The 24,925-nt window shown below is 32.5% G+C and overlaps 2 long non-coding RNA genes across 5 annotated transcripts in view; one reads left to right on the top strand and one right to left on the bottom strand.

The window, feature by feature from the left end:
• Positions 1–5,983: 5,983 nt before the first annotated feature.
• LOC145735658 (uncharacterized) lies at positions 5,984–9,477 on the bottom strand. Its single transcript, XR_014179729.1, has 2 exons — positions 9,324–9,477; positions 5,984–9,238 (listed from the first exon to the last, which is right to left on the bottom strand). It is a non-coding gene; the product is annotated as an uncharacterized LOC145735658 (long non-coding RNA).
• Positions 9,478–10,249: 772 nt separating this feature from the next.
• LOC145735657 (uncharacterized) overlaps positions 10,250–24,925 on the top strand; it is a 261,472-nt gene continuing 246,796 nt past the window's right edge. The window contains exons 1-3 of one of the 4 annotated variants that reach the window (XR_014179728.1): positions 10,250–10,450; positions 10,540–10,723; positions 21,047–22,172. This is a non-coding gene — a long non-coding RNA (uncharacterized LOC145735657). Of the gene's footprint in view, positions 10,451–10,539; positions 10,736–21,046; positions 22,173–24,925 lie in introns of those variants that run through there. The other 3 variants (XR_014179726.1, XR_014179727.1, XR_014179725.1) reach the window with 3 other exon arrangements.

Genomic DNA, 24,925 nt, shown 5'->3' with positions numbered 1-24,925 from the left:
TTGGCAGAGGTCGATTTTCAAACATAAATATGAATCTTCCGATAATTTCCTCCACTGAACAACCAGAATAGTACCATTTAATAATTTGTACTCGTTCTTCGACGGAAAACATCTTGAAAACAAAAAATGTTGCCAAAAATGTAATTTTAAAAGCATTTTAAGCCTTACCTTTATCTGGGGCGCAAACCGTTAATTAGGTAATTTATTTCACTTATCTAATTAATAAATATTCAGTAATGTAATATGTATAATAATAGTGTAATAGGTAGTAGGTGGTAGTATAAGGACGTAATAAAACAGAACAAGAAAACTTCAATTTGCAAATACAAAATGTTTATTTGAAAAACAAAGGATAAACGACATGTCATTTGAAAATAAGCCCGCGTTGATTTTTGAGTTGGGCCGAATACGCGGCAGGCTGCGTTCAGAATTTTTGATTATCCGTAATTGTTTTATAATGACTATGATTTCGAGTTTGCGTACTAAAGAACTAATAGAATACTATTAAGATAAGTGGTCTAAATGATAATGTATTAATAATTGTAGTAAACTACTTATTACAATTTAAAATTCGCGCCATTATCAAGTGACGGGTGTGACATGACAAGTGAAGTTTAAGCGGAGAGAGAGAGGGACAGAGTGAGGTTAAGTCGGGGCGGGAGAGCGGTCACGTTTTTTTCAATTTTTGCCTTTACATCTGAATAATAAATAGAGTTATCTAAAAGTGTGCCTTTATTTAGTCATCCAGACAAGCCATCCTACAGTTTCAGAAGTGGGATTACGGATTACGGATTACGGATTACGATTACCAGGATTATCGCAAAAAGTGGAATAACCTCGGTTACTATCGAAAAAGGCCCTCAACTTCAAAATTCGTTTATGTCGTTTATGATACGTTTACATCTTAATAAGTTTTATGACCCGATTTTAAGTGAACTTAAGAAATGGCAAATACAGGGGACGAAAACTCTGAATCAACCCATGAAGTGGAAGCAGAAGATCTGGTAGGCCTAGTTGTTAGGGCTGTTTTAGCAGCACAACGACAAATTGGTGGCAGCACAACCCCCCGTTTTCGGAATGACGAATTAGCTGCATTATTGCCTGAGTTTAGTGGCCACCAGAATAACGTATGCAATTGGATTCAGAGAGTTGATGCAATTCAAGCAACATATGGAGTGCCCAATGAAATTATACAGCTGATTGCTATGGGTAAGCTGACTGGCAATGCTCGTACTTGGTATCATTCAAAACCTGATTACATTACAATGGATTGGCCCATGCTTAAAATTGAAATACAAACTATGTTTGATTCCCGGCCGAACAAAATAGTGCTACTCAAGTCTATGGAAGCTCGCCGATGGAAAAAATCAGAAAAGTTCTCCACATATTTTACTGACAAGGTTATGATGTGTAATCAGATAGGATTACCTGATGATGAGATTATTGAGTATGTTATTGATGGATTTAGTGACCCTCACCTTCAATCACAAGCCAGAATGAAGGGATTTACAAGTTTGGCAGAAGTTTTGTCCACAATGAAATCAGTCACTTCTGAAGACAGATCTACTTTTGTCCCAAGGACTTACCACCACCCAAGGACTACAACCCAGGCATCCTCTGGAGATTCTCGTCCAGAACGACCTTCCCCAGTCCGCTGTTTCAATTGCAGCCTGACAGGGCATAAGGCCACTGAGTGTACTCGTCCTAAAAGGACTCCTGGCTCTTGTTTTGAGTGTGGCTCCATGCAGCATCAGTTACGAGACTGTCCAAGAAAACGTAGACCTGAGCATCCACCTGCAGATTCCACCACCCACCTGGTAAGCCCAACAACATTAACACCAGCCTGTAGAACTGTTGTGAAGATGAGACCACTGCCAGGTAACTTAAAATTTGAAGTAAATGCTTTTCTTGATTTGGGAAGCCCTGTATCTTTTATTAAAGAAGATTGTGTACCATGTTATGTTACTTTAGCTGAAACAAATGATAGTTTTACCGGCATGAATGGTAGTGGGTTACAGATTTTAGGTTGTTATGAAGCGGAAATTGATGTTGACCAAATTACTTCTTTATTAACTAAATTTTATGTCATACCTACAAGTGCAATGTCAGATTCTTGCTTATTAGGTAGAGATGTGTTGTGTAACCCTACTGTTAATTTTACTATTAATCAGGGTAAAGTATATTTAAAATTTCTTGATAATGATGTGCATTATGTTGAAAATGAAGTTTTGAATATCCAAGTGGATCAATTTGAGGAAACTCGTATTAATCTAAATTTGAATATTAATCCACAGTTAAGCAATGAAGTAAGGGCTACTATAGAACAAAATTTATTTGAAAATTATGTAACAGCACCTAGGCCTGAATTTCCCATTACTGACTTACAAATGAAACTTCTGATTGACCCTAAACATGTACCTTTTTACTTTCACCCTCGTAGACTTTCATATTCAGACAAATTAGAGGTGGACAAGATTACTAAGGACTTACTGGACAGGAAAATTATTAGGAAGACTTCATCCCAATACAGTTCTCCCATTGTTTTGGTAAAGAAAAAGTCAGGTAAGTTGAGGCTATGTGTTGACTTTCGGGAATTGAATAAGTTGACTGCTAGAGACAATTTTCCCATGCCTCTAATTGATGACCAAATAGAGCAGCTACGAGACAAACAATACTTTTCACGACTAGATCTCAAGGACGCATTTCATCATGTTACTATAGACCCTGAGTCAATCAAATACACCAGCTTTGTTACACCTTCTGGCCAGTTTGAATATCTGAAAATGCCTTTTGGACTTAAAAATAGTCCAGCAGTTTTTATGCGTTTTGTGAACACAGCTTTTCAGAATACGATTGAACAAGGTAAAATTATTATTTATATTGACGATATACTGATAGCCACAGAGACAATTGATGACAACTTATCCATATTGAACGAGGTATATAAAGTTTTAGTTGACAATTTACTTAGCTTACGATTTGACAAATGTACTTTTGTGATGAGTGAAATTGTGTTTTTGGGCTATTCAATTAACCGATCCGGAATTCGACCGAGTCCGGACAATGTAGATTCAGTTTCTTCATTCCCTTTACCTCAAAATTTTAGAATGTTACATGGATTTTTGGGACTTTGTTCCTACTTCCGCCGTTTCGTCAAGGATTTTGCTATTTTAGCCAAACCATTGTATGACTTGTTGAAATTTGAGAAATCTAAGGAAGAGTTTTTGTTCAACCAAAGTTGTTTTGAGTGTTTTGAAAAGATTAAGCAAATTTTAACATCTGCTCCAGTTTTGGCCATTTATTCCCCACATCTTGAAACTCAGCTTCATTGTGACGCTAGTTCAATAGGTTTTGCATCAATTCTTATGCAAAAGCAAAATGATGGACACTTCCATCCAGTTTTCTATTTCAGCAAAAGAACTACTACTGATGAGTCGAAATATCATAGCTTTGAATTGGAAGCACTTTGTATAGTTTATTCCTTACAGAGATTCAGAATTTATTTAAAAGGGATCCAGTTTAAAATTATCACTGATTGTAACAGCCTGAAATTGACTTTAGAGAAAAAAGATATTAACCCCCGGATTTTGAGATGGACATTAGTGTTCCAAGAATTTGATTATACACTTGAACATAGAAAAGCAGAGCGTATGAAACATGTGGACGCTCTTAGTCGTTGTTTTCCAGTTTTTAATGTTTATTTTGTTGAAAATAGCTTGGAACGGAATTTATGTGTTGCTCAGGAAAAAGATGAAAATATTGTAAAGATTCGTGACTTGTTAATTACTACTGAACATCCTTCTTATGAATTAAGAGATGGATTGGTGTACCGAAAGTACAATTCTAAACTGTTATTTTATGTTCCAAGATGTCTTGAGTCAAATGTTATTCGAACGTGTCATGATGATATTGGACACATTGGAGTTGACAAAACCTGTGAGGTTATTTTAAGAACCTACTGGTTTCCAAACTTAAAGGACCGTGTTAAAAATCACATAATAAATTGTTTGAAATGTATATTTTATAATTCACGAAGTGGAAAAGGTGAAGCAGTTTTACACCCAATCCCTAAGGGTTATGTTCCTTTCGACACTATACACTGTGATCATTATGGTCCCCTGGAAAAAACAGGTAAACAGTTTAAATATATTTTTGCAGTGATTGATGGATTTTCCAAGTTTGTTAAATTTTTTCCTTGTCGTACAACTAACGCCGCTGAAACTATTCGACATTTAATTAGTTACTTCAATAGCTATAGTCGACCAAATAGGATTATAGCTGATCGTGGTTCCAATTTTCGATCAGAGGAATTTAAGACTTTTCTTGATGAGAACAATGTTCAACTTATTTTAGTAGCAGCCGGAACACCTAGAGCCAACGGGCAAATCGAGAGGATTAATAGAGACTTACGACCGATGTTGTCAAAATTATCTCCTGAATTGAATAAATGGGATCGTGTCCTTGCAGATGTTGAATTCGCTTTTAATAACAGTTTTTCTAGATCTATTGGAAATTCTCCTGCTGTACTCCTTCTTGGCATTCACCAAAAGGGTAAGGTTTTAGACCCTTTAAGTGAATACCTTAGATCCCAGAATGACTGTGTACGAGACTTGGACGAAGTTCGTAATAACGCCTCACATAAAATTCTCCAGTTGCAGGAGTATAATAAACAGTATTTCGATCAGAAACATAAGACACCTCATGTTTATAAAGAAGGCGACTACGTCGTGCGTGTAAATATTGACGTAACACCTGGCTTAAATAAAAAACATTTACCCTTGTATAAAGGCCCTTACATTGTCACTAGGGTTTTGCCCAATGACAGGTACGTTGTAGAAGACATTCCAGGTTTTCAAGTCACACAAAGACCTTACAAAAGTATTCTAGATTCTTCCAATTTACGACCATTCACTAACTTTAACTCGACTTATGATGACCCTGACAATGACTCACAATAAATCCCTACTATGTAGCCTGATTTTCCCTGAAACTTTGAATTTGATTATGTTTGTAGTTTATTGTTATGAAAACTTACGGATTATGTATGGATTATGTTTGTAGTTTACTGTTATGAAGACTTATGTTAGGACGGATTATGTTTACCTATACGTCATATGGTTAAGATTTGCTTATGGTTTTGTTGCTTATGTTAAGACAATCATTATGTCAATGTTTATGAATTGTTAAAGCGCCTTTTTGATATTAAAATTATGTATGCTAGACCGATCGAGGACGAACGGTGGTCAGGAAGGCCGAACTGTAGTAAACTACTTATTACAATTTAAAATTCGCGCCATTATCAAGTGACGGGTGTGACATGACAAGTGAAGTTTAAGCGGAGAGAGAGAGGGACAGAGTGAGGTTAAGTCGGGGCGGGAGAGCGGTCACGTTTTTTTTCAATTTTTGCCTTTACATCTGAATAATAAATAGAGTTATCTAAAAGTGTGCCTTTATTTAGTCATCCAGACAAGCCATCCTACATAATTCAATTAATTGTACCAAACTAGCCTAGTCTAGATTTTTGAAATTTTGAGAGAATCCTGCTACAAAATAAAATTTAAAATTTTGTGGCCTTTTTAAAAAAACCAACACTTTTACAAACAATTTTAATAAATTTATTTACATACATACTATTTAAAAGAACAGATTTTTACTTAAAGACAGTTCAATAATGTTAAATTAAATATTTAGTAGCATTCCATAACTTTCTTACACCAGTAACATCAATAGAAGGAAATTAAGAAAAATATTAAGTAACATTTATTTTTATAAAACTGCCCTTTGATTCTCCTCTTGTATGTTATAAACATGGTGGGTTTTACATTATACTGTAGATTGTCAATACAAGTTCCTTTAGTTATACTAAACAGCATGTTTTTAAACAAAATAGAAGTGTATGTTTCCATTCATTAGAAGGTCAAAAATATTCTCGATGAAACCAATTTAATTTTTAAGTAGGTTATAACAAAAAAAAATGTTGGCATTTGTGTACATTGTCTATCTTGACTACTTTATTTTAACTTGTTCTGATATAATGAGATATGCTATGTTACTCCTACAGCTTAAAACTCAAGTTAATACTTTGACCAAAATATGCCTAAAGGTAAAACCCCTAGACCATATTATTATTTGATAACACCTATTTGCTATGTAAAATATTAACTATGTATTTTATTCATAATCATAAGGAATCAACTAAACTCTAAGAATAGAGGTGCAGACAAACATGTTCAATAAAAACACAAAAGCATGTCATTAGTATTACATACATACATTATTACTGACCAATTGCTACTTGTGTGGAGCAGCATGTGTGGACATGGTTTGCTACAAATATCATGCTCATAAAATAGCAATACGTATTTAGATTTTTTAGTATACCTACTATCTGGAGCATAGGTGAAGGGGGGCATGCTTTTGGCACATCTGAAGTTCGGTTGCTTATGAGCAAGCCATAAAGTACATAGTGTCTACTTAAAGCAGGCATGCCTATTGCTAGGAAATGTGAACAGCTGAAGGGTACAATGATTCTTGGCATATGCTAAGAAGCAGGCCTTTTTATGAGCATGTGTGTCTGCACCTTCACTTTGGTTACAGTGGCAGATAGATATGTTGATTGAAAACTTTTTGTTATTGTATTTCCTATGATAAAACACACTATTATACTTACAAATAACCATATTACATTATTTTATGAACTGATATAATCATAGACTTGATATAATAATTATTAAGTACAGGGTGATTGATTGAATTTTGACCACCCCCTTAACTTACTTAAATTTGATTTTAGCAAAAAACGTTAAATACAAAACTAGTAGACATTTAGATCTACTTTATTCTTAGATAAACAGTTATTATACAGGGTGTCCTAAATTTGAGTAACAAAACAAACTTATGTTTTTTTAAATACAATGATCAACTTTTTAATCGATATTTGAATTCTACGTCAAATTCTAGGCCTAACTGATGTAAAATGTCTATATCGATATTCAACTGTTTCCGCAGCAGCGTCCTTGATTGATTGAATTCTGGACACCCCCTTAACTTCCTTATTTTTGATTTTAGTAAAAAAACTTGTTGTATCAATTTAGATGTAGATATTTAATTCTACTTTATTCTTAGATAAGCAGTTATTATACAGGGTGTCCCAAATTTGAGTAACTAAATTAACCCTTAATCACATAGTCGAGTCAACATTGTTAAAGTAACAGATGCTGCTTCGGAAACAGTTGAATATCGATACAGACATTTTACATCAGTTAGGTCTAGAATTTGACGTAGAATTCAAATATCACATAAAAAGTTGGTCATTGTATTTAAAAAAAAACATAAGTTTGGTTCGTTACTCAAATTTGGGACACCCTGTATATTAACTGTTCATCTAAGAATAAAGTAGACCTAAATATCTACTAGTTTTGTATTTAACGTTTTTTGCTAAAATCAAAATTATGGAAGTTAAGGGGGTGGTCAAAATTCAATCAATCACCCTGTACAGGGTGAATCATCAACTAGAAGATATTTAGGTCTACTTTATTTTTAGATAAACAGTTATTCTACAGGGTGTAACAAATTTGAGTAACAAACCAAACTTATGTTTTTTTAAATAGAATGACCAACTTTTTATCCGATATTTGAATTCTACGTCATATTCTAGGCCTAATTGATGTAAAATGTCTGTATCGATATTCAACTGTTCCCGCAGCAGCGTCCTTGATTGATTGAATTTTGACCACCCTCTTAGTCTTAACTTCTTTAATTTTGATTTTAGCAAAAAACGTTAAATATAAAACTAGTAGATATTTAGGTCTACTTTACTCTTAGATAAACAGTTATTATACAGGGTGTCCCAAATTTAAGTAGCAAACCAAACATGATTTTTTTAAATACAATGACCAACTTTTTAATCGATATTTTAATTCAACGTCAAATTTTAAGCCTAATTGATGTAAAATGTCTGTATCGATATTCAAATGTTTCCGCAGCAGCGTCCTTGATTGATTGAATTTTAACCACCCCCTTAACTTCCGTATTTTTGATTTTAGTAAAAAAACTAGTTGTAGCAACAGTTATAGATATTTGGGTCTACTTTTACTCTTAGATAAACAGTTATTATACAGGCTGCCCCAAATTTGAGTAACTAAATTAACTCTTAATCACATAGTCGAGGAAACATTGTTAAAGTAACAAATGCTGCGGAAACAGTTGAATATCGATACAGAAATTTTACACCTATTCCTAAAATTTGACGTAGAATGCAAATATCGGATAAAAAGTTGGTCATTGTGTTTAAAAAAACATAAGTTTGGTTCGTTACTAAAATTTAGGACACCCTGTATAATAACTGTTTATCTAAGAATAAAGTAGACCTAAATATCTACTAGTTTTGTAATTAACGTTTTTTGCTAAAATCAAAATTAAGAAAGTTAAGAGGGTGGTCAAAATTCAACCAATCAAGGACGCTGGTGGGGAAACAGTTGAATATCCATCCAGACATTTTACATCAATTAGGCCTAGAATTTGACGTAGAATTCAAATATCGGATAAAAAGAGGGTCATCGTATTTAAAAAAACATAAGTTTGGTTTGTTACTCAAATTAGGGACACCCTGTGTAATAACTGTTTATCTAAAAATAAAGTAGACCTAAATATCTACTAGTTTTGTATTTAATGTTTTTTGCTAAAATCAAAATTATGGAAGTTAAGGGGGTGGTCAAAATTCAATCAATCACCCTGTACATTGTTGGTTGCATTCCTTAGCAATACAGATAGTGGGAGAATGAATTCTGTGTTACAACCCTGTGTGCATGATCTGAAACTACAACTGTAAATTAAAAAGCACAGTCATTAGCCAACTTTACACTTCATTTTACAGCAACCAAGTTGGGGGATGAACTTGCTTGTCACACAAAAAATTGCTCAGCAACCATAAAATTGTTTACAATTTAATTAAAATGGAGCACTGATATAAGTATTATATCTTTTGGCAAATTGATTGAACACAACCTGAACACTGGATCAGATGGCTTGTATATTGTCTAGTGAACTGAAGCTTTTAGATGTTTCACACCTTATTATATCATTGTCATTCAACTAAGTAACTTTGCTAATAACAACAGAATACTGTACACCCCATTTGTTAGCTGGTTCCTTAAATGTGGCTTTGTTGGTAACTGGACTCTAGACTCAATAAAAGTTGCGATGTTGTATGGCTAAGCTAGCAAATCGGCTTTACTACCTAAAAATAACTTATTAATAACACTACACTAGAGGAGTCTCTTGCTATTCTCTCACTGATGAATTTTCTGGGGGGAGTTTCCTACCTTAAATTGAGAAGGCCACCAACTAGAGGAACTCTTACTATTGTGTAAATAGTGTTATTTGTTCATGTTTTCCTAAAATCTTACAATAATAGGACTAATAGGAGTACATTCTGGTATTAATATGGCTGTCACTGTAAATGATTTCTTGTTTACTTTTAATTTGACAATTGAGGTTAGATTTTAATCGCAGATGACAGATGAAATAGGATAGAAAAAAAATATGCTAAATGAAAAATAAATAATTTCATTCAAATTGTTAAACAAATAGACAGAAATCGGACTAAATACAGCTCGCTGACCGAAGACAGATTATCCAAATGAATGGAAATAAATTAGGAACAATCCAACAACAAAATTGGTTTTGTCGACGGTATTAGATACTTAGGCGTTTGGCAACAGCGCGCTCAAATTTTGGCCTACTTGATATTTTTCCTGCACATGCATTTATCTATGTTTCTCTGTCCGTTACACGGTTTTCCTATGGTCGGTTTTGGATTTACCATACGTGTATAAGCCATAATCTACATGTTAAAAAAAAAGAAACAACTCGAAATTCGTGGATACCTAAAGTTAACAACCCCCAAACCATGGACAACGGCTGTTCCCTCTGGTTCCCCTTCAACCTTCCACCTGGGTTTTAATTGCATATTGTACACCCGAGCACCCACTGTGACGTCATGCAGCGTATCGCTTTGTCCCAAACTCGGCTGAATATCTTCGATCTGTCATTTCTGTTGTGTTGCGATTTGCGATGTCAACTAAAGGCGTGTTTTGGCTTGGCGTCAGTGTTTACTGGAGTGTTTACAATGCCTGTCTCATTTTAACTCATTCTGATAGAAAAAGACGCCCTATGCTACTACAACTTAAAACTCAGGTTAGTACTGCCGTCAACATACGCCTTAAACTTCCGACTTGTCAGCTGTCAGCTTGTCACTATGCATTGCTAGCTTTTTGTCGTGTTGTCAAAAAAATTGCCATGCATGCAGCATGCAGCTTAAAATAATTGTAGTTTATTTTAATTTATATTACAATTATCTAATAATTGACGAAGATTATACACTAAAATCAAGGAAATGTAGAGTTTTTGATATGCATAAGCACAATGGATACAACGGCTGCTTGCCAAGGTAAGATAACACTGATTACAGTGGCAAATTGATACATAACCTGTGTAACCAACATGGCTGCATTACTACAAATTTAACAAATATTACAGAATCTTATCCCGTATATGCTGAATACTTTCCCATTTTTCATCTGGATGAGAAAGCACAACTTCTTTGAAGAAATTGTCCTATTTGAGGCCCATATTGCCCACCAAGAAGTGCAACATATCAATAAAGTTGAAGAGCCAAATCATGTGCAATTTTTGCAACTACATTACAATGGTGGATAAAAAAGTAAGTTTTAAGGTGAGTTAACTGATTTTACTTAAATTAAAGGTGGGTTTATGCAGACGTTAAATTAAAGCAAATTAGAATTATACTAAATGAAAGTAAGGTTTGTAGTTACATTCAATTTTCAGTGCAATTTAGATGCCATCTTATTTTTAGTTCTTTTTTGATGAAATCCATGTCAGATTGTTTATTTAACTTACTTTTACCAAAATAAAGGTGGATGAATCACTTTCACACAGGAAAAACTCCTATGGCATTCTCCATACTAAACATAAATGACTTGTTTTTGATCGGTACCAGCACCACCCGCCTGATTGTTGAACATTTTGTTTGGTGCCTAACAACCCTAGCAATGTTGTCAAACAGAACTGTTTTTCTGTTCAAAATTAGTAAAGTAATTCTAAAAATTGATTTTTAATTTCTTAAAATGGAAGTTTCCATATTTTTTCTCTTTTTCAGATCTTAATAATTATTACTACATATATGAATCGGCCACTATGGTTAGCACTAGGTTACCATGCATCTTTTTCAATACATTTACAAAAAATAAACATTGCCCCTTGTACTAATCTGACACTAAGGTTAACATTGTCAACTGTAATTATAGATAGTAAAGTGTCACTTTGCATGTAAAAACTAAAAATACTTATTTAATTTACAAATTTTCAAGTTATTTAACTATTAAACCCTTCATGTACTTGGTGTAACCTGACCACTTTCAAAGGCATTTTTTTACTATTCTTTTCCCAACAAACAGCTCCAACCACCCATTTTTGGGTGGAACTAAGTTAAATAAACAATATGACACTAATTTCATCAAAAAAAAAAAAAAAAACAAAAATATGGTTGCACCTATGTCGCACCAGACCCAAAATATACAGGGTGTTACAAATTTGAGGCGTTAGCATTGGTATCTCAGAAACTATAGTTGCGAAAGCTTTGGTAAAATGGAGGCAAAGTTGCGCCAAAAAATGGTCATTACTTCGGGAGATATCTGATAAAAACCACAAAAGTAAAATTTCTATTTTATTTTTTTACTACTTTATTATTGATTATTTTGGAAAATCAATGGCACCTTCTGGAGACACTTTTTTATGCTCTTCAAGAAAACAGCTTTAGTTTTCAGCTCCGACGTTTCGTTTTTTAGATACCATCAACAACTTCATTTCTTCAAATACGGACCTGAACTTTTTATTTCATTTTTTAGGAGCTACACTTACTTACCTCCCAAAACTAATGATGTGCCACACTTGTCAAAAAATTATACCTAGTGTACTTAGGTACTTGTTTTTTTTTTTTAATCCATTTGTAATTCATATGTTGTCATAATGAGTAGATAATTTAGATTGATATGATTTAAGATTTAGGTTTTGCTCTTTTTAACACTAAAAATAAAGTTTAAGCTGTTTCATCAAAATTCAACCTCAAATTCAAACATGTGAGTATTTGAAAAATAAATAATTCACCAAAAAACCAACCAGCAATGAACCTAATTATTAAATTATATCAAACTAAATTATCTACTTATTATGACAACATATCAATTTCAATTGCTTAATTTATTTAAAAAACTTTAAGTACCAAGTATGTACATAATACACTAGATATACTTTTTTGACAAGTGTGACACATCATTGGTTTCAGAAGGTCTGTAGCTACTAAAAAACGAAATAAAAAGTTTAGGTCGGTATTTGAAACATTGAAGTTGATGATGGTATCTAAAAAACAAAACGTCGGAGCTGAAAACGAAAGCTGTTGTGCCTCCACAAGGTGCTATTGATTTTACAAAATAATCGCTAATAAAGTGGTAAAAAAAAAAATAGAAATTTGACTTATTCGGTTTTGGTCGGATATCTCCGGAAGTAATGAAAATGTTTTGATTTTTTTTTACCAAATTATTTAGCAATAAAATGCGCAACTTTGCCTCCATTTAATCAAAGCTCTATCAACTATAGTTTCTGAGATAGCAACGCTAATGCCTCAAATTTGTAACACCCTGTAAGGATGTGCCTCACCAAGTTATTTTGTTTATCGGCATTGTCAAATTGGGTTTTTTGTACTTACATTATTAAAATAAATTGCTTCCTGTATTTGTTCAGAACAATTTCTAACAAAGGTGTCCTCCTTACTGTCTAAGATCTCATCATAATTTTTTGTTTGATGAGCTTTATATTATCTTGTAATCATATCATTTGGGAGTTGATTGATAGGTGCAGGGTGATTGATTCAATTTTGACCACCAACTTTCATAATTTTGATTTTAGCAAAAAACGTTAAATGCAAAACTAGTAGATATTTAGGTCTACTTTATTCTTAGATAAACAGTTATTATACAGGGTGTCCCAAATTTGAGTAACAAACCAAACAAACTTATGTTTTTTTAAATACAGTGACCAACTTTTTATATGCTATTTGAATTCTACGTCAAATTCTAGGCCTAACTGATGTAAAATGTGTGTATCGATATTCAACTGTTTCCACAGCAGCATCCTTGATTGATTCAATTTTGACCTCCTCCTTAACTTCCTTATTTTTGATTTCAGCAAAAAACGTTAAATACAAAACTAGTAGATATTTAGGTCTACTTTATTCTTAGAGAACCAGTTATTATACAGGGTGTCCCAAATTTGAGTAACGAACCAAACTTTTTTTTTTTTTAAATACAATGACCAACTTTTTATCTGATATTTGAAGTTTACGTCAAATTCTAGGCCTAACTGATGTAAAATGTCTGTATCGATATTCAACTGTTTCCGAAGCAGCATCTGTTACTTTAACAATGTTGCCTCGACTATGTGATTAAGGGTTTATTTAGTTACTCAAATTTGGGACACCCTGTATAATAACTGTTTATCTAAGAATAAAGTAGACTTAAATATCTACATCTAAATTGATACAACATGTTTTTTTACTAAAATCAAAAATAAGGACGTTAAGGGGGTGGTCAGAATTCAATCAATCAAGGACACTGCTGCGGAAACAGTTGAATATCGATACAGAGATTTTACATCAGTAACGCCTATTTGACGCAGAATTTAAATATCGGATAAAAAGTTGATCATTGTATTTAAAAAAAACATAAGTTTACTTCGTTACGCAAATTGGGACACCCTGTATAATAACTGTTTATCTAAGAATAAAGTAGATCTAAATGTCTACTAGTTTCGTAATTAACGTTTTTCCCTAAAACCAAAATTAAGGAAGTAAGGGGGTGGTCAAAATTCAATCAATCAAGGACGCCGCTGCGGAAACAGTTCAATATCGATACAGACATTTTACATCAATTAGGCCTAGAACTTGATGTAGAATTTAAATATCGATTAAAAAGTCGGTCATTGCATTTAAAAAAAGACATAAGTTCGTTTGTTACTCAAATTTGGGACACCCTGTATATTAACTGTTCATCTAAGAATAAAGTAGACCTAAATATCTACTAGTTTTGTATTTAACGTTTTTTGCTAAAATCAAAATTAAGGAAGTTAAGGGGGTGGTCAAAATTCAATCAATCACCCTGTACATTGGTATAAACAACTTTTGATGTACTAATTTGTTTTCACAGGTTTTTTTTACCTTGTGCTTAATTGTTTGATTACAGTTTTTGTTTTGTGTTTTGTTATTTGCTCAATTCACTTATGTCAGTTTCCCCAACTTTGGCTAAGTAGATTATAAGGACATCTCAGATAAGTTTACTTTAGACTGTTGTTGCATAGTTATTTTGCATCGGATCTGTCACATTCAAACTTGAACTTAGCTAGTTGTACCGGGTGACCCAATGAGACTGTTTCTCGACCATATCTCGGGAACCGTTCGTTGTATAACTTTGGTGTAAAAAAAATTATTGGGTAAATCGGCCATGAAGAATCGCAGGAAAATATTTTCAAGATCTAAAAATAACCACCAGACGGCATAACTGACATTTAAATTTTAAAATCGCATTTTCTCTAAATTTCTCATAATAAACTAAAAAGTTTTTTTCACATTTTGAAAGAGAACCAGTTTATCTATAATTTTGGTTAAATAAAATGTTCAGTTATTTGAAAAACAAAGATGGTGTGGGGTGTTTAATTGTTTTTGCAATAACCTGCTTTAACTTTTTAACGGTTTGACCGATTTTAACAAATTTGGTATCGTCGAAAAGAGCATTCTTTGGGCAATCAGAATCAACTAAAATATAGTTATTTTAGTTGAACCTTTCTCCGCCAGGGGGCTAGTTATGACACCATGACCCAAATACTAAAAAAAAATCAGAAAAGTCAAATGAAATGATATGACTTTTTCTTTATGAAAAAGTAGCCAAATAACATCCAAATAGGCTAGGGAAAAGCGTTTTTCAAAATCTCGATCCTAACCTAACCTCAAATATTGGAAAAATTAGATTAATGGATCTTTGAAGGCCAAGGATCGCGCGGTAAATGTTCTAAAACTATTAAATATTTAGCTACAAAATGAATAAGATGTTAAAGAGGCAATTGTGAGTTTAAATAGAATTCATTTAGGCATTATTTAAAAAAACATATATCATCAGAACATTCATGTTGCTCCAAAGGGACTAAACGCATCCTGAACTTATTAAGTCACTTTAATATTACTCTTGAAATTCTTACTTACCTTTAGTTTAGCAAAGAAGCCTAAAAACCCAAATAAATATACTATAACCAAATTACACATATTTTGGAACCATTAACAAAGATTTTTTGTCAAATTTGATGCCCCAAATCTAACATTTTGGGTAAAATTTTAAACTGTTTTTTTTTTTTGCGATTTTTTTATCTCTGGGGAAGGATTAAGGATATAGTCTTTGCAACAAGGCCAACTTCCCGCGAGGATATGATTGCAAGAATTAGAAATGCCATCTTGAACATCCCAAGAGCTGAAATTGAGGCGTCTTCAGATGTGCATTCAAAATAACGGAGGCCATTTTGAACACCTGAGTCGCCATTAGATCTCTTTCTTTTTCCGTCTCATGGGTTTTATTAAAAAACGAAAAAAAAAACAGTTTAAAATTTTACGCAAAATGATTTGGGCATCAAATTTGACAAAAAGACTTTGTTAATGATTCCAAAGTATGTGAAATTTGGATATAGTTATTTATTTGGGTTTTTAGGCTTCTTTTTTAAACTAAAAGTAAGTAAGAATTCCAAGAGTAATATTAAAGTGACTTAATAAGTTCAGGATGCGTTTAGTCCCTTTGGAGCAACATGAATGTTCTGATGATATATATTTTTTTAAATAATGCCTAAATAAATTCTATTTAGACTCACAACTGCCTCTTTAACATCTTATTCATTTTGTAGCTAAATATTTAATAGTTTAAAACATTTACCACGCGATCCTTGGCTTTCAAAGATTCATTAATCTAATTTTTCCAATATTTGAGGTTAGGATCGAGATTTTGAAAAACGGTTTTCCCTGGCCTATTTGGATGTTATTAGGCTATATCTATATTTGGACATATCATTTCATTTGATTGTTCTGATTTTGTTTAGTATATGGGTCATGGTGTCAAAACTAGCCCTCTGGCGGAGAAAGGTTCAACTAAAATAACTATATTTTGGTTGACTTATTGCCCAAAGGATTGTTACGGTCTGGGCCTACTATGCTCGATACTTTTTAACGAGCGCTCGCTTCGGGATGAAACCGATGCGCCGCAATATCTGGCCGGGCGCGTATTAAAGTAGGCCACAGTTAGGAAGCGCTACCTGGAAGATTCTTGAATGGTCAAGGCAACCCGCGAAGCGTTTCGCGGTCATTCTAGAACGTGGTTTGCGAATATAAAAGACGCGGTGTCAACCGCAGTAGTAGTGAATTTGGGAACGCGGTTAAGTTTAAATAGTGGAATAATTGTGGAATTGTAGTAGTGTTTTTAGTAGCTGTGTTAATTATTGTACGGAGTGTTTTGAAGTGTAATAAATTTATTAATTGTTGAGTTAAATTGACTTTGTGTGAACCCACGGGAAAATCGTAACAAATGCTCTTTTCAACGATACGAAATTTGTTAAAATCGGTCAAACCGTTAAAAAGTTAAAGCAGGTTATTGCAAAATCAATTGAACACCCCACACCATCTTTGTTTTTCAAATAACTGAAAATTTTATTTAACGAAAATTATAGATAAACTGGTTCTCTTTCAAAATGTGAAAAAAACTTTTTAGTTCATTATGGGAAATTTAGAGAAAATGCGATTTTAAAATTTAAGATGGCAGTTACGCCCTCTGGTGGTTGTTTTTAGAACTAGAAAATATTTTCCAGCGATTCTTCATGGCCCAATAATTTTTTTTACACGAAAGTCCTACGACGAATGGCTCCCGAGATATGGCCGAGAAACAGTCTTATTGGGTCAACCGGTACATACTTAAATTTGTCTTGGAAGTGTGGGGGAAACAGGCATTAGGCCCACAGAGCCCTTTGTCGGAAAAATCTGACAAAGGAAGAAAACATTAATCAAGATAAGATGTAATTGACATTTGTCATTTGTCCAAATCCTATTCAGGCTATGTGCTATAAGCAAATAATAATAATAAGTAATATTAAGTTAAGAAAGTTAAAAGTTGACCAACTTCTTAATTTAACTTATCTAAACTTAATAGAAAATTCAGTTGCATAAATGCATGTTGCAATTACACATGTTGATGTTTCTTAGTACTAAATTAGTTTAGCTTAATTCTATTTTAATGTCCTGCATAAATTCACCTTTTACAGCATTGCTGTTTTCATTATTGTTTTACATTTAACACAGTAATCGTCATTATACACTTTAGTAAACCGAATTGCTCAACATTGAATTAATATGTATTATACAGGGTGTTTTTTAATGATTGCAAAAAATTATTTAAAAATCTATTCTACATCGAAAAATAATGACAGTTTATTTATACAGGGTGTTACAAATTTGATGCATTAGCATTGTTATCTCAGAAACTATAGTTGATAGAGCTTTAATTAAATTGAGGCAAAGTTGCGCATTTTATTGCTAAATAATTTGGTGAAAAAATTTAAAAATTTTTTATTACTTTGGGAGATATCCGACAAAAATCGAAAAAGTTTTGGGAAATCAATGCACCTTCTGGAGGCACTTTTTTATGCTCCTCAAGAAAATAGTTTTAGTTTTCAGCTCCGACGTTTCGTTTTTTAGATACCATCATCAACTTATTTTAATTAAATTAATTTAATTTTTCAAATACGGACCTAAACTTTTTATTTTGTTTTTTAGTAGCTACAGACCTTCCGAAACCAATGATATATCACGTCAAAAAAATATATCTAATGTATTACGTACTTGGTACTTTAAGTATTTTAAATAAATTAAGCAATTGAAATTGATATGTTGTCATAATGAGTAAATAATTTACTTTGATAAAATTCAAAATTAGGTTCATTGCTCCTTTGAAAAAAAGAGAGTTTCTTATAGTACTTTTCAATTCATTAATTTAAAAAAATATGTTTTTGGTTAATTATGTATTTTTCAGACACTCACGTGTTTGATTTCGAGGTTGAGTTTTGATGAAACAGCTTAAACTTTATTTTTAGTGTTAGAGCAAAACCTAATTCTTAAATCATGTCAAACTAAATTATCTACTCATTATGACAACATATGAATTCCAAAGGCATATTTAAAAAAAAAATAGGTACTTAAGTACAGCAGATATAATTTTTTGACAAGTGTGGCACATCATTAGTTTCAAGAGGTCTGTAGCTACTAAAAAACGAAATAAAAAGTTCAGGTCCGTATTGAAAAATTTAAGTTGATGATGGTATCTAAAAATCGAAACGTCGGAGCTGAAAACTAACTATTTTCTTAAAGAGCCTAAAAAAGTGCCTCCTGAAGGTGCCATTGATTTTCCAAAATAATCAATAATAAAGTAGTAAAAAAATAAAATAGGAATTTGACTTTCGCTTTTTGTCGAATATCTCCGGAAGTAATGAAAATTTTTTTTAACCAAATTGTTTAGCATTAAAATGCGCAACTTTGCCTTCATTTAACTAAAGCTCTATCAACTATAGTTCCTGAGATAGCAATGTTTTTGCATCAAATTTGTAACTGTACAAACCATATTTCAAAAATGCTTTGTTATGAAATTAATGAAATACTTGAGTGTTAGTTCTGTGTTATTGTTTGGGGTTTAAGGCCTTCTTTCTCCTTCCACAAACTTTTTAATGGTGCCACAATGATTTTTTTATGAAATATTTCTGTTAATTTAGAAACTTTTTTGCTTCTTTAGTTTTTTCTGTACCTGTCACAGTTTTCGAGAAAATAACAAATTTACAATTTTAAAAATCTCAATTTCATAATGCACATTGATAGAGAAATTGGTATGTTTTTTCTGAAAATAAAAATTAAATCTGCTTGAAAACAGTTACCGATACTGAAGAAATAAATAATTTTCTTCCAAACACCCTGTATTTCTTTAACAAAGCATTTTTGAAATATGATATATACAGGGTAATTCAAATTCGGCCCTCACCATTGGGATCTCAGAAACCATAAGAGATACGAGAAAGTTTAAATTTGGGTAAAGTTGCGCAATTTAAAGCTCAACCAAATACCGTTTTAAAAATTTCGATTTTCCGAGTGCTTCCGAAGATATCCGAAAAAATCTGTAAAATTGATTTTTTGTTTTTATTTATTTCTAGCCTTATTTGAAGAGATATCCCAAATCTAAAAGCATCTTTTCTTTGTCATTTTCCCCAGCTATTCGATGATAGATTCCAATTTGCCACACGACGTTTCGTTTTTTGGCAGTCATCATCAATTTTCTTTTTTTTTATGGGCACCATATTGGATTTTTAGCCCACCAAATAGTACGTTTTATTCTGATTTTAGTGATGTATAATGACTTATGATTTGCTTCATAAATGACAAAATAAAATTCAATAAAAACTAATTCTACTTTAGTTGGCTTTGAGTTAATGAGACGTTTTATGAAATGTCATTATTTGACAGTACTTGTCAAACACGATAATTCGGACGATTATTAGAGCAAGTCAAGTTAAAAATGTATCTAGAAAAGAAACCGGCGCACAAAATGTTATTATTATACAAGGATTGCTGCAAAATTTAGGTTAATCAGAAGAGATTTGGTAGCATCTCTAACTTAAACCGGTCATTTATGTTTCCAAGAGAAAGATCATTATTTTAGGAACTTCATTTTTTGCCAAATTGATTTTTTTTGTAATGTTAATTGCAAGTTTAAATGATTTAATATGGGATTTTGAAAAACATCAAATCAAGCTATGTTTTGGTTAAGTTTTAACTAAATAAAGTTATGTGGTGCTGTTGGCTTACTGATTACAGTTTGTTTGCACTTATATTATTAACTTAGTACCAAATTTGTGTTGAAGCTTAAAATAATATTGCCTCGTTTTTCCTCATTGTGTCTAAGTATGTTCAGGCCAATTGCGTGTGACAAGTACTACCAAGTAATCTTCATAAAACCTCTCATAACCTCAAAGCCAACAAAGGTAAAATTAGTTTTTATTCAATTGTTTTGTTATTTATGGAGCAAATCATAACTGATTATACATCACTAAAATCAGCATAAAACGTACTATTTGGTGGGTTAAAAATCCAATATGGCCCCCATAAGAAAAAAGAAAGTTGATGATGGCTGCCAAAAAACGTCGGCCGGCAAATATGAATCTATCATCGAATAGCTGGGAAAAAGTGGCAATGAAAAGATGCTATTAGTTTTGGAATATCTCTTCAAATAAGGTTAGAAATAAATAAAATTAAAAATTGAAATTTTCAGTTTTTTTAAATATCTTCGGAAGTACTCGGAAAATCAAAATGTTTACTACTGCATTTGGTTGAGCTTTAAATGACGCAACTTTGTCCCAATTTAAACTTTCTCCCAATGGTGAGGGTCGAATTTGAATTACCTGTATAGCAAACTGGCATTATTTCTTGATGTATAATCGATGATTAAGATTTTTTGCAATTGTTAAAAAACACCATGTATGTACTGTTGTCTAAAGACATGTTTAAAGTAATAGTAATAATGAGGTATAGTCTGATTATTATAACTTTAGTTGCATATCATAACAGAGGTGATTGTATTGCCAACCAAATTTACACAACATGACAATAACATTGCATAGATATGGAACACCGTTTTCCTCTTTAATGAGTTGAAGTGTAAAGTAATGTTTGCATGATCTGAAGTTTAAACCACACTATTGTCTGGTTACTTACATGATTATTTCAGGCAACTACTAAGCAAGGGCCGTTTTGACATTACAAAAATTTGCCCTATAAATCAATTTTTTTTTAAGATTATTTTTTTATTAGACCTTTGTTAACTTTTCTACATAATCGCCATTTAATTTCTAGCACCTTGACATACGGACAATAAAAGGTGTCTAAACTAGAGGATTTGCTTAATTAGTATATTAAGTGAGGCGGCCATTTCCGTAACGTTGCGAGTGACAAATTATAAAATTTTCAGTAGGTAAAAAATATATTTTTTAATGAAATATGTTTAATACGTTTAAAGGTATTATATTGCCAGGACTAACGTGACGTGTTGAATTGAATGCAAGTTTACTGCCTGGGATCTCGTTTCAGTGTGAAATAAAACACATAGTTACACACCATTAAATTTTATTAAATAAGTTCCTTAACCTAAACAACTCATAACTTACTAACTAATAAAATAAGCGGTTTACTAATCTTATAAAAACGTTACTAACTTCCAATAAAATCATAATTAAATAGGTGTAAGATCAATACACAAAAATAAAGTACAATAGTACTTACACTTCTAATGAAGATAGAATCTTGGAGAGAGGCTTGTCACTTGTAGCGCCATTTTCCGAGTTTCTGCTAGGCAAAGCAGGACTGACTGAAATTATCCCCTCTCTAGGATATAACTTCATGCCAAACACTGGTTCCACGGTAGGTTATACTCCGGTGCATAGTTTAGCTATTGCATCATAAGTGCAGGTGCATTTTAACCGCATTCCACATTTTTTATGTTTCCGTTCAAGTGAAATAAATTTCATTTATTTCTATCGTGACAATATAATACAGACATAACGTAAAAGATCGATAAACAATGGCTAGTTAAAAAATAGTCTAAAGGCAAAACGCTGTAAGGGTCAGAGTTTTGAACTGCTGTTTCCTATGGTCGAAATTCTTTTCAAGATAAATTTGGACACCCAGGTGATCCGAATTTCTCTTAAAAAAGCTTCTTAGCTTTACCGTCCAGAACGGGGAGCATTTGTTCGATCTCATTTTTTACGAAATACTAAAGTGAGTTTTAGTTTTTTGAAGCTGCATCGTTTTAAAGCTAATGCTACTTCAGGTTTGAGTACATTGGTCTGATTCCATCCAGCGACCTCACTATGTCCTTAAGCCACCATCACAATACCAAATTTACCTTTCGTTGTTGAAGTTGCGTAGCTGTTGAAATTTGTTTGTATTGAGTTTTACAGCGCCTTAAAAATAAGCATTTCCGGCGTTTTCCACGGCAAAGTTACATTTTCTCTATTATTAATTCGAGAAAAAGATAGTATTCGGAGTAGAATAATGAAAAATAAATTGCTAGCAATTGCTCAACTCTACGTTTCATATAATTGCATAGCGGTACATACAACGTCATGACTTGCATCTCTCTTTTTATTGCGAAACGTGCTTTACTCGTATTGTTGACAGTTACCTTCAAAGATTTATGAAAATATCTGCAGCGGTTTTGAAGAAAAATAAATTCAGATTTGTTTATCCAAATTTAAGCAGCCTGTATAATAGGTTTTTTAAGGTCTTTTAGTAATAATTAGTTGTTTTAAAGTATGTCTTTGCACCATAATTATTTAGCAATAAAATGCGCATCTTTGCCTCCATCTCTCTCTATCAACTATAGTTTCTGAGATAGCAATGCTAATGCATCGAATTCGTAACACCCTGTGTAATAATTTTTTTAAACAAAGTCGGAATTAGTTTTTGAAAATGTTTGTTGGTTGTTCCGCTTATTTGTAGGTACCACCTTTTTTGTGAAGGTGCGGTAATAGTATATTCAAAAACTACTTTGCTTAATGCACACTTTACACTTTTTGGTCGGCTGTTGTTGAATTATTATAGGGGTTAAGGCAATGTTCAGTTGGATGATTAAAATAATGTTTCCTACGATCGTGTGGAAAAGTGTACTTTGCCGTACGATTTTTCAAAGCGGAAGTAGCACTTTTCCGCTGTAGTGCGGTAATAGTATATTTTATTAGTACAAAAATAAAGGTTTTTCCGTTCGCGTATAACTAATTCAGGTGTGAGGCAAAGCCGAACACCGGAAGACATGCAAACACGGAAAACCTATTTTTGGACGAATTATGAACGATATTTTTCATTATACTTCTTTAAAAACGAGGGAATAAAAACCAGACTTAAAAAAAAATGTCGACCCGAGTGTATTTATTGTACTCTTGCTATACTGTGGTAATGATTCCATCGTTCATGTTGTTTTGATGTATTATAATTTGAAAGTAACTAAAGTTAAAGTATTTTGTAATATATTCTTATATTTGATTTCGGGAGATTTATTACTCTTTTTTAAAATAATTGTTTCAAAACCATAAAATTTTTATCCTGCATTCTAAACAAAAATTACAATTAACAAAATTTCTTATTTAAAATTAAATATAAAAAAATCTCAACTATCTCGCTTATTTTCATAGATATAAAGTTGTGTTTTTTGCGACAGTTTGCTACTTTTGTTTGAAATTACACATGGCTACAGCAGAATTCTCATAACATTTTTTTGTTAGGGAAAAATTGAAAAATATCACTTTTGAGGTATCTCAGATATAATTTAAACTTTTTGAAGACGTTAAAACGGATTTTTAAAGACATTTTCTGTAGAATCCAGTGACGTAGTACATTTCTAGCGTCGTCGGTTTTTGAACTATGGTACAAACATTTGATTTTTTTTTTAATGGAAACGCTTTATGATTTAAAACCGCGAATATTTTTTGTCACTATTAAAAATTCCATTGTTGAACTGACGCTTTAACGGAATCTAGGAACTGATATGATGTGGTATAGTAAAGTTTTGTTTTTTTTTGGGACGCTATTAATACGTTCCAACTCATAGACTTGAGTACAGATGGAACCAAATATTGCATGGGTTTTGTTCTTTGGTTACCAAGCCTCTATGGCCTGATGAGCCGTAGTACGGCGAAACGCATCAGAGGATTGGGATTAATAAACAAAAAATAAAATCTTACCATTTTTGTGGTACGTTGTGAGTTAGGCGTAGGACTGTCAAACGCAGATTTTGATACAGATATGTTTTATTTATAAAATAATCACCTTTTAAAAATCGCAGAAGCAAGTGTTTGTTTTGCAAGCTTAGAAATTGGTTTCAAATACATACTAAAATTAATATATTTTTTTGTTCCAGATATTGTCCAGGTGGTGAGAAGCAAAACTAGTCGTCCAGGTGAAGAGTGGAATTCCTATTTTTTTATTAATAAATTGAAGATGGAGGCGGGGGTTGTGGGTAGTTTTATTTGCTTTATTGTTCTGCCATATGCAGCATTGAGCAATTACCGAGAACATATATTTTAGTTCCACATTAATGAAAACGTATTACTACTGTTACGTAATTTATTGATTCGACATCTTCACAATATTTGGCTCAAGAATTTTCATTTAATGTCCGAATAAATGGCGAAGTATTAGGAAAAGTGTCATTCTTTTTAATGTCAATCTACGCATGGCGAACTGAGTAACTGTGCAGAAGTTGACATTGGGAGTGAACATAGACCAGCAATCAGCCATTTATATCTATCAAACGTACGATTTACTTTTCAACTGATTGACATTCTGCAGCAAAATCATTCGAGGAATAAATACGATTGCCACCTTTTTTATAAAAGAAAATCGTCTCTTGGAAAATAGGGGAGCAAAACACAGTAAACGAAAATTTGGCGAGAGGTTAATAGGTACTTAGGTGATTTTTTCAATCGCTTTTTTATGCAAGATAATTAAAAACACACAAAACATTTATAAATCCAAATTAAAACTTTATTAAAGGACGAACTCTAAAACTTAACTAATTGCATATTATGTCAACATTTACAATAGTATTTTGTATTAAATTTTGCAGACTTTAAAAGTTCTGGTTTATCACTTAACGGTGAATACAATTCGGGACAGGAGGGCATAATGCTAGAACGTATGCAAAGTTCTGCTGTCACCATTTCAGTTATATAACTGGTT

This window comes from Ips typographus, linkage group LG11, assembly GCF_016097725.1.
Source record: "Ips typographus isolate SLU linkage group LG11, UJ_Ityp_2.0, whole genome shotgun sequence".
In the NCBI taxonomy this organism is placed as follows: Eukaryota; Metazoa; Arthropoda; class Insecta; order Coleoptera; family Curculionidae; genus Ips; species Ips typographus.
This window is presented reverse-complemented; position numbering and strand designations above follow the sequence as displayed.